The sequence below is a fragment of the Propithecus coquereli genome, unplaced genomic scaffold (genome assembly GCF_000956105.1).
Source record: "Propithecus coquereli isolate 6110/MARCELLA unplaced genomic scaffold, Pcoq_1.0 Scaffold479, whole genome shotgun sequence".
Taxonomy (NCBI): domain Eukaryota; kingdom Metazoa; phylum Chordata; class Mammalia; order Primates; family Indriidae; genus Propithecus; species Propithecus coquereli.
The window spans coordinates 155,683-165,343 of record NW_012150607.1 but is presented as its reverse complement, the minus strand read 5'-3'; the positions used below and the strand labels follow the sequence as shown (position 1 = coordinate 165,343).

The 9,661-nt window shown below is 37.0% G+C and overlaps 1 pseudogene; it reads left to right on the top strand.

The window, feature by feature from the left end:
* The first annotated feature begins 5,606 nt into the window (after nt 1-5,606).
* On the top strand, nt 5,607-6,660 carry LOC105819295 (annotated as a pseudogene).
* Nucleotides 6,661-9,661: the final 3,001 nt, after the last annotated feature.

Genomic DNA, 9,661 nt, shown 5'->3' with positions numbered 1-9,661 from the left:
TCCCTTGACCCCTGTCACCCCAGGATATAATTAATTCCATTTTATTTAGGTTACCAATTAATGCATGCTGTTCCTTTTGTAAGATTTGGCCTTCATAGCAGAGTAATCAAGAAATTTTTGAAGGACACTAAGACTCTCCTCAGAAATTTATTTCCTATAGTATTAGTGAAAGGATGTCTTCTAAACCCTCTCAGTGTGCATGAGTAAGTCTTACATGACAAAACCTTTCTAACAGTAAAATCTCCCTAAGACTTTGAATGCCTGTCCTTAACATTTTACCCAACGTAGTCTGGGCATTTTCAGTTCACTCCTGGTAGTCATTTTTGGCCCGTGTTTCAAACAATCAAACAAAGAATCCATTAGAGCACTTTTTAACTCTCCAAGCTATAATGCTAAATGCAGATCTCTGCTTAGTGAACCCCTATCAATAAATTTAGCTTGATCCCACAACTTTATGTTCCTTACGCAATTATCTCACACCCTTCGTACTTATTCTCACACGTTACTCAGGTTTTTGTCTGCACATATTAGTAATCTCAAGTAGATCTTTTAGAGCATAGTGCACCTGCTTGTGGGTCACACATCAAGGCTCACATTTAAGGGTCCTCTGGGAATTGAATCTTGCTGTAGTTTGAATGCCCCTTTCAAAACTCATGTTGAGGTTTAATTGCTATGGAATAGTTTTAAACGTTGGTACCTTTAAGAAGTGAAGAGGTCATGAGGACCTAGCTCTCATGAATGGATTAATGTCATTATCATAAGAGTGGGTAAGTTATTATAGGAGTGGACTACTGATAAAAGGGTAAGTTTGGCCCACATTTTCTCTATCTCATGTACTTGGTTGCTGTTTTCACAATGCCGTGACACAGAAAGAAAGATATCGCTGGGTGCACAGCATCCTGCTTTTGGATGATACAATCTTCAGAGTCATGTTCAAACACATCTCTTTTTTAAATAAATTATTCAGTCTATAGCATTGTATTTACAGCAACAAAAAATGAATGAAGACTAAATCTATGTTCAAAAATGTTGGTGAGCATTTGTCCTTAAAAGAATCAGCATTACTTTGCATGGGAACTACCTGAAGGAAGGCAATTACAGTTCCTTCAGGCAATGTAGGGTTAATACTTTCAGAGGTGGAAAGGCTGACAAAACTGGGGGTGATAAGTCCTATACCTCTGAAGGTGGGATTGCTGTCGCCACTGTTTGTGGAGAAGCAACTTCCCCCAGACATGAGAAAATTGTTTCTGTTGGGGCTAGGGTGACCCCATCCATTGGCAATGATTCAGCAGAATTTAGGGGTAGTAGTTCCAGCTTCATTATGATCTTCTCACATGTCACGTTCCCAACTTATAGGCTCTCATTCTGTCTCAATCAATGATCCCACCTTAACAGAAGGCAACCCTTTTAGGCCAAGAGTCGAATTTGTATTTTAAATCAACATGCAAAGTATGAGATTGTGCACTGGATTTTCAGCAATATTAGTTTTGGGGCTGTGGGAAATAAGACTCTTCTTCAGGACATACATAGAAGTCTTCTGATCATTTATACTGCACTTAGACTTGAATTTCAGATTCCTGCACGCATGCTTTTCTTTCACCACTTGTTCAGTGACATTAGTAGCAACCAACCAATACCATATTTATTATTTCTATAAATGTTAACAAGTATCATCTAGTCAATCACCCAGCTCCTCTCTCCTTATAAGTGGTTGATTAGGAGAGTTGATTGCAGATATTTTGCCTATTCCTATTTCTAGTTTACTACATAGACTATCAATGTTTTTTGTACTACAGGAAATAGAATCATTCACTTATTTAAATAAAATAATATTAGAATGCCAATTCCAGAAGCCCTAGAACTAATTCATGAAATTCATCCTTAAAATTCTGTTTCTTTAGAACTTCTCTGTGTATCAAAATCTGTTTATTCAGGGCTCTCCAAAAAACAGAATCAATGGGTGATTTATATGTATATGTATTTTATGTATGTATTTATATATACATATATACACACATATCTCTATATCTATCTATCTAAAGAAATATAATATATTGGTTCACATAAATATGAAGTGTGAGAGGTCCCAATCTGCCATCTTCAAGCTGGAAACTCAGGAAAGTTGTTTGTATAGATTCCAGTTCCAGTCCAAAGCCCTAATGATCACGTGTTCCAAGGGAAGAAGGAAATCAATATTCCTTCTCTGGTAATAAGGAGTCAGATAGAGACTTCTTTCTCATTTTAGTGTTATTCAGAACTTCCCTCAATGGATTGTATGTGTCATCAAAGAGGAGGCCATACACTGGTTACAGCAGAGGTAAATATGACGGGATTATTTTCCCAGGCAAATACCTTATTGCCTTTTCCAAAAGGCCAATAAAAAATGCCTTCAGTGAAAAAAAAGAAAATAAAAAGAAATCATATGAAGGGTCTTCTTTAAATATGATGGAATGAAATCAGAAATCAATAACAGAAGAAATACTGGAGAATTCACAAATACATAGACTTTTAAAAATGTACTCTTATACAACCAAAAGGTAAAAGAAAAATTTCAAGTAAAATTAAAAAATACTTTGAGAAAAAATGGAAAGTATAACTCAATAAACCAAAATTTATGGAGTGTATGGAAAGCAGTGTTCAAAGAAAAGTAATTATATCCATCAATGTCTGCATAGGAAATAAGAATAATGTTAAGTCAGTAACCTAACTCATGCTGTATGAAACCAGAGAAAAAGAGCAAACTAACCCAAAGCTAGTAGATAAGAGAAATAATAATCATTAGAATAGAGATATGTAAAATAGAGCATATAAAAACAACAGACAATCAAAAATACAAAAGTTTATTCATTTAAAAGATCAAAAACTTTTAGGTAGACTATCAAAGAACAAAGGGGAAAATGCAAATAATGACATGAAAAATAAAAATTGGGACATTATGTGTGATCATTTAGAAATAAAAGAAATTATGAGAATACTATAAACAAATGAAAAACAAACTAGATAACCAGATAAAATGGAAAAAAAATTAAAAAACCCAAATTACATAATCTGATTCAAGAAGAAATGGACAATTTCAACATACATTCAACAAGTAGAGAGATTAAATCGGTAATCAAAAATATCCCAAAGGAAAAGCCCACAACTGGTGAATTCTACCAAATATTTAAAGAAGATGTAACACTGGTTTTTCTAAAACTCTTTTAAAAAATACAAGAAAAGAGGGTTCTCTACACTTTCCTATACACTATATAAGGCTATCTTTACTCAGATACCAAAGGAAGACAAAGACATCTCAAGAAAAAAATATATAAAATAATATCTCTCTTGAATATAGATGCTAAAATTCTTAACAAAGTAATAGCCATTTGAATCCAGCAGCATATAAAAACTGTGATTTATCCAGAAATGTAAGGCTTGTTCAACATACAAAAATCAATCACATACTTTTACATGATTAAAACACTCCCCAAAGTAGTGTTAGAAGAAATTTTCTCAACATGATAAAACGTGTCTATGAAAACCCACAACTAACATCATATTTATTGGTGAAAAATGAAAAAATATTTTTTTCCTAAGATTAGGAAGAAAACAAAGATAACTTGTTTCATCACTTCTACTCTACAGTGCACTGGAAGTTTGAGCCAGAGCATTGAACGAGAAAAAGAAATAAAAGTCATCCAGATAGAAAAAGAAGAAGCACAACTATTTCTATTCACAGATGATGTGATCTTGTACATATAGGAAATCATAAGGAATCCACACCAAAACAAAACAAAACAAAAACTATTAGAGCTAATAAACAAATTCAGAAAAGTTGCAAAATACAAGAGCATCACACAAAAGTCAGCTGTATTTTTCTCTCTATAATAGCAATGAAAAAAATCCATTTACAATAGCTTCAAAATGAACAAAATACTTATAAATAAATTTAACCAGGGAAATGAAAGTCTTGTACACTAAAACTATAAAATATTGCTCAGAAAAATGAATTAAGAAAAAATAAGTGGAAACAATTCCATGTTTATAGACTTAATATTATAGAGAAAACAATAACCCTCAAAGTTATCTACAGATTAGGGGAAATTCCTACCAAAATTTCAATGACCATTTTGATAAACTTGTAAAAATTGATCCTAAAATTCATATTGAATTGTAAAGGGCCCTCAATAGCCATCACAATACTGACAGAGAAGAACCAGTTGTAGGACTCATACTTTCTGATTTCAAAGCCAACTAAAAATCCACAATAACCAATACAAGGTGATATTGGCATATAGATAAATGTATATAATTAAATAAAATAGGTGTAACCACCATTGTATTGTTAACTGATTTTTGACAAGGATATAAAAAGACTTCAATGGAGAAAAGAAGGGTTGTGTTTATTTATGTATTTTTTTTTTGACAAATGGTGCTGGGGAAGTTGGATACTCATATACTACAGAAGAAAGTTGGATTCTTATCTCACGTCATATTCTAAAATTAACTCTGTAGGAATTAAAAACCTACATGTAGGAGATAGAACTATAAAACTATTAGGAAAAGAAAATGAGTAAATCTTTGTGAAATTAGACTTGGCAACAGTTTCCTGGATATTACACCAAAAGCACAAGTAACTATTAGAGAAATAGATAATTTTTAATAAAAATTATGTTTCATTAAAATTTAATACTTTTGAGCTTCAAAGGAGACCATGAAGAAAGTGAAAATACAGCAAACAGAATTGGAGAATATATCTTCAAATCATATATTTGATAAGGGGCCTATATGAGGAATATATAAAGAACTCTTACAGCTAAATAACAAAAGGATAAAACAAACCAATTAAAAAATAGGTGAAGGACAAACAGGCATTTCTCCAAAAATATATAGGTGGTCAATAAGCACATAAAAAGTGTGTAACATCATTTAAGTATCAGGGAAATGAAAGTCAAAACCACAATAAAATACCACTTTGAAACCACTAGGAGGGTTAATATTAAAAAAATGGAAAATACAAGTTTGGGAAAGGATGTGGAGAAATTAAAATTCCTATGTATTGCTACTGGAAATGTAAAATGATGTAATCACTTTGGAAGATCTTCTGGCATTTCCTCAAATGGATGAACAGAATTTCCATGTTATCCAGCATCCACTCAGCAGAATATATCTCCCCAAATTAAAAACACACGTTCAAAACTTGTACACAAATGTTTCCTACAGGAAACAGGAAGCACTGCTTACAACAGCTAACTTGTGGAAACCACCCAAATGTCCATCAATTGATGAATGGATAAGCAAAGTGGTGTGTGTTCCTGTGTATATATAAAGTAGAATAATATGTATCATAAAAAAAATATAGTTGTAGGCTACAACATGAGTGCAATTTGGAAATACTATGCTAATTTAAAAAAGCCAGATGCAAAGGCCGCATAGTGTATGAGACCAGGAATACTAAATGTTCAGCTTAAGCAGATCCATATACAAAAAGCACATTCGTTGTTGCTCGGGGCTTGGAGATGTTGTGGCTACCTTTTCGCTCCTGAGCTCTGTAGCAAAGGAATGAAGGATTACTTGATAGCCCCAGCCCTATCTGGCCCAGGAGAAAAGGTCCCCGAGGAAAGAATGGAATCAGAGGGAAGAAAATTCATTGCAGAGACAAAATAGCTGCCCTCTTCTGTTGTAGCTGTTCCTCTGGCAATACAAACTTTCTACTTTCAGGTTATGCAGCATTCTAGACCTTGAGCATGGACTCAAAATGGGAAAAAGATGTCGTGTTCCTCCACTGGAGCCCAGGTTGGCAGCAGGCTGTTGCAGGGTTAAGAAGCCCAAATTATCTTGAAATGCAACACACAGTCATGGGAACCAGTGGACAACTGTCCCTGGCTCTAGTTCAGGACCTCTACAAAACCACCAGCATGTGGAGAGCAGCAGTGGGTGAGAGAATGTATCAGATTTAACTCTGGGACCTGAAAACTTTTTGGTCACAGGAATGAATCCAGCACCAGGAGCTTTGAGCCCTCTCCTTGGCCCAAAGGAGCTGCCAACACCACTAAGAATCTGGGGGTGATTGCAGAAATGTGCTGCTAATGCTCCGTCATACTCCACTGTCATCACTATAGCTTCCCCCAGCCATGACTTCCACTGGACCCCTATCCACTCTTTGTGAGTTGGAAGACAGGGAAGGACAAGAGGCTTCCTGGCTGCATTGGGATCTTCTTAACCATAGTCTTCATTCAGGACACAGGGAATACATGTTAACCAGTGCACTTGAGGAGAGCTGATTTCCCTTCCTCATTCAAGAGGGTCTGCCTAAATTTTCTGCTCTGTCTCCCTCTTTACTGACTTTAAGGATGCTGGTGATTATGTGGACTGGGAAGCAGGGATCCATGAAATTCAAATCGAATTCATCAATGAAAAAAGTGTCTGACTACAGCTTTATAGTTACCTGAAGTTGCTAAGGAAGAAGATTGGGATCAGATCCAGACAATAGACTCTTTGTTCAGGAAAGGTGAATTAAAAGGAGCCAATTATCAGTTAATTCAAGAAAAAAAAATTAAACTTACCAGGTACTGAAGTGAGAAGGTGAAAATCAGTTACTTAGAGTATATTTCTTCTCCACTGCACTGTTTCCAGAAAGACTCTCTCCATGTCCCTCTCCTATACAGTAATTACTCCTGACACAGGAATGACCAGTCCCACTCCCTAGTGGCCACCAGTGGCTATGACATCACTGAAGCAAATGACTCCTCTTCTTCGTTCAGTTACTTTACTTCTATTATGCAACATTTTATGATGCGAGCTTCCCTTGACAAGTCAGCCTCTCACTGACTGAGGGGGGTGAGGTTACGTTCAATAAAATAGAACTTGAAGGGCCCAAGTCTTATCTCAGCCTTTCCTCCATATGGGCTTCCATTGGATTGGGTTTCCTGCATGATTAGTGCAATTATTGTGTGGGTCCAGAAGCCCCTTGTTGGGTTATTTGCCATATGTGTGTTGGTGACATGCTGAAACTGGAAATGATGATCCATGAAGGCTTAATTCACACTTACTCTAAGCCTCCCCAGATCAAGTAGCTGTATTCCCCTGGCAGTCTGGACAATGAAGACCAACAAGAAACATTTTTAGGTTGTATTAAATTATTTTTTAAAAAAAATTCTAATTTATCACATAACAAATGTTGAATACAACCTCCATGCTTCATAAGTGAATGTCATGTTAGGGTTGGATGTGGACATCATGAGTCCTTCCGTTAGGTTTTAGTCTGAGACCATCAGTTCTGGCACACCCATGGTCGGAGAATGACCAGACACACCAAAGTTAGACAAGCATGAAAATGAGGTTTATTGAGGAGAGAAAGACAGGATTATAGGGCAAGAGCATGATACAGGTTTACAAAGCATGGTATATACGCCATGAATGACTACTGGACCCATTGTTGCAGCAGGGCAGTCAAAAGGAAGGGCAAAGAGAGAGAGAGAGAGATCTGGGTTATGGTCTGCGTCCTATTTTATAGTGTCCAGATAGGGACTTCCCTTGTAGTTCAGAGGTCACCATCACCATGGAACCACTTTGGTTAGACAGTTAAGAATCACACGACCTCAGCCTTAACTATGCATGTGGGTTCTAGCTCACTCTCCAGACTTTATGGTACCCATGTGGCCTGGCCTGTGGGCTAGAGAGTCCTCTGCATTCTTTTGCAGCTGGCACGCCAAGTTCTGATTGGAAGATTCATGGGGTATTCCCTCCTCCCCAGGTATGGAGAATCAGGGTTGGACAGGACTAGCACCCACTTTTGTTCCTAGGAGACCCGGAATTCCTCACTATCTACAGAACACTTCAAGGCTTCTGGGTGAAGACCCACATCAAGATTCAAAGTCCTTTGGATGGCATTAGGGATCTCATTGCTCAATAAGCTGTGAAGGTTTCAATTTGCACTCCACTTTCAGTTGGATTTTCTGGCACTCTTCCTGCCTTGAGTCTCCTGGTGTTGAATAGAACTCTGTGGTGTAGCCTGCTGAGGAACGGGATGGAGATGCTGTAAGTCGGTCCTGATGTCATCACTGTACCCAGATGTGGAAAGAGAGACCTCTTTCTCACCACCTAGTGGCTACCTCGCTCCTCTCCTAGTAGCAGTGCTTATAGCTGGATCCAGATTCTCAAAAGCATAGATGCACAAGGAAGTGTTTGGAGTGGGTTTTAGGAGTACACATCATGACGGGAGCAGATCTGGGGTCTCCAAATTGGTTTTCTTTTCAGGCAAACATCACGAGCAACTTTTAAGTAAGAGAATTCTTTTTCCTCTTTTCTATCCATTTAATATTTTCACTATTCACTTAACAATGATGATAAAACAAATTGAAGTTTGCTATATAAAAAAACTCCATACAGCAATTTTTAGAACTCTTCCATGTTAACACATTCAGCCACTCAACAACCCTAGGAAGTAAGTAGTATCATTACTATCATCTACGTTCCACTGGGAGGGAAGTTGAGACAGAGAAAGGTTAAGTAACTTGTCCAATTCCACATAACTATGTAGTGGTTTTACAGGGACTCATAGCCAGGCTAACTGGGTGCACAGGGCAAGCTCTAAACCACCATGCTATCCTGACTCCCCTTTCTGGGTCACAAGTGTTTCTAAAATGTAATATTTATGTACAATTATGTTCCCATTTGTGTAGCTACATATTACTTGTAATATTACCAATATGTAATTAAAATTAGTGGAAATATTTCAGTTATTTATCACAGCATAACAAACTACTCATAACTGTGGGGCTTAGAACAACAATAACCATTTTATTATCATTTCTCATGGTCCTGAATGTTGGCTGAACTCAGCTCTATGGTTTTTGCTTGGAATTTTACTGGCGGATCTTATGGTGGCTGGAGCTGTAAATATCTGAAGATTTTGCAGCACATACTTGATTCTTGGATTGAAAAGACTCAAACTACAGATGGTTGGAACAACTGGGAGTTGTTACAGAAAAAATATGTTCCACCATACTTTTTAAAACACATGAGAAAGACTTTTTTCATGCCCATTGTGATAAGTATAGGGACCACTGCAATGGAGTCTTCCAGTGTGGAGGAAAGATTGGGCTCAACTCTTAGCATGAGTAAATAGAAATTTATAGTTAAGGAGCAGGATGGGGGTCAGTGGATGGAAAATTACCAAGAGGAAACATCAGGGGTAAGGGGGATTCCGGATAAACAGATCTGACGGAATTCTTGCTGAAGATAGACCAGGGTAGTTAGACACCACCTAGGAGAGAGTGAAGGATAAGGAATCTGATAAGATATTGAGGATAAACAGATATCAAGGGTGGGGATTTCTGGTTAAACTGACTTAGTTAGGCTCTTTTGATAGAACTAAATTTTACAAGGAAGTGCACAGATAGGCCTAGGAGAAGGTTCAGAAGCCTGAGAAAAGTTCAGTCTCAAAAAGAATCTTTGTGTCCTTTTTTATGCATATCTATGTGATGTTTCCACTACTTTTTTCTTTGGTAATTTATGTATGGCACAAAGCTCCAAAAGAGAGAGAGAGAGAGAGAACAAGAATGAGAGAAGAAATATAGAAGTAAAAAGAGAGAGGGAGAGAAGGAGAGAGAAAGATGGAGAAACAGGGAGAGGGACAGAGAGAGGGAAAAGAAGGAAGAGAGGGAGAGAGAGGAGGTAT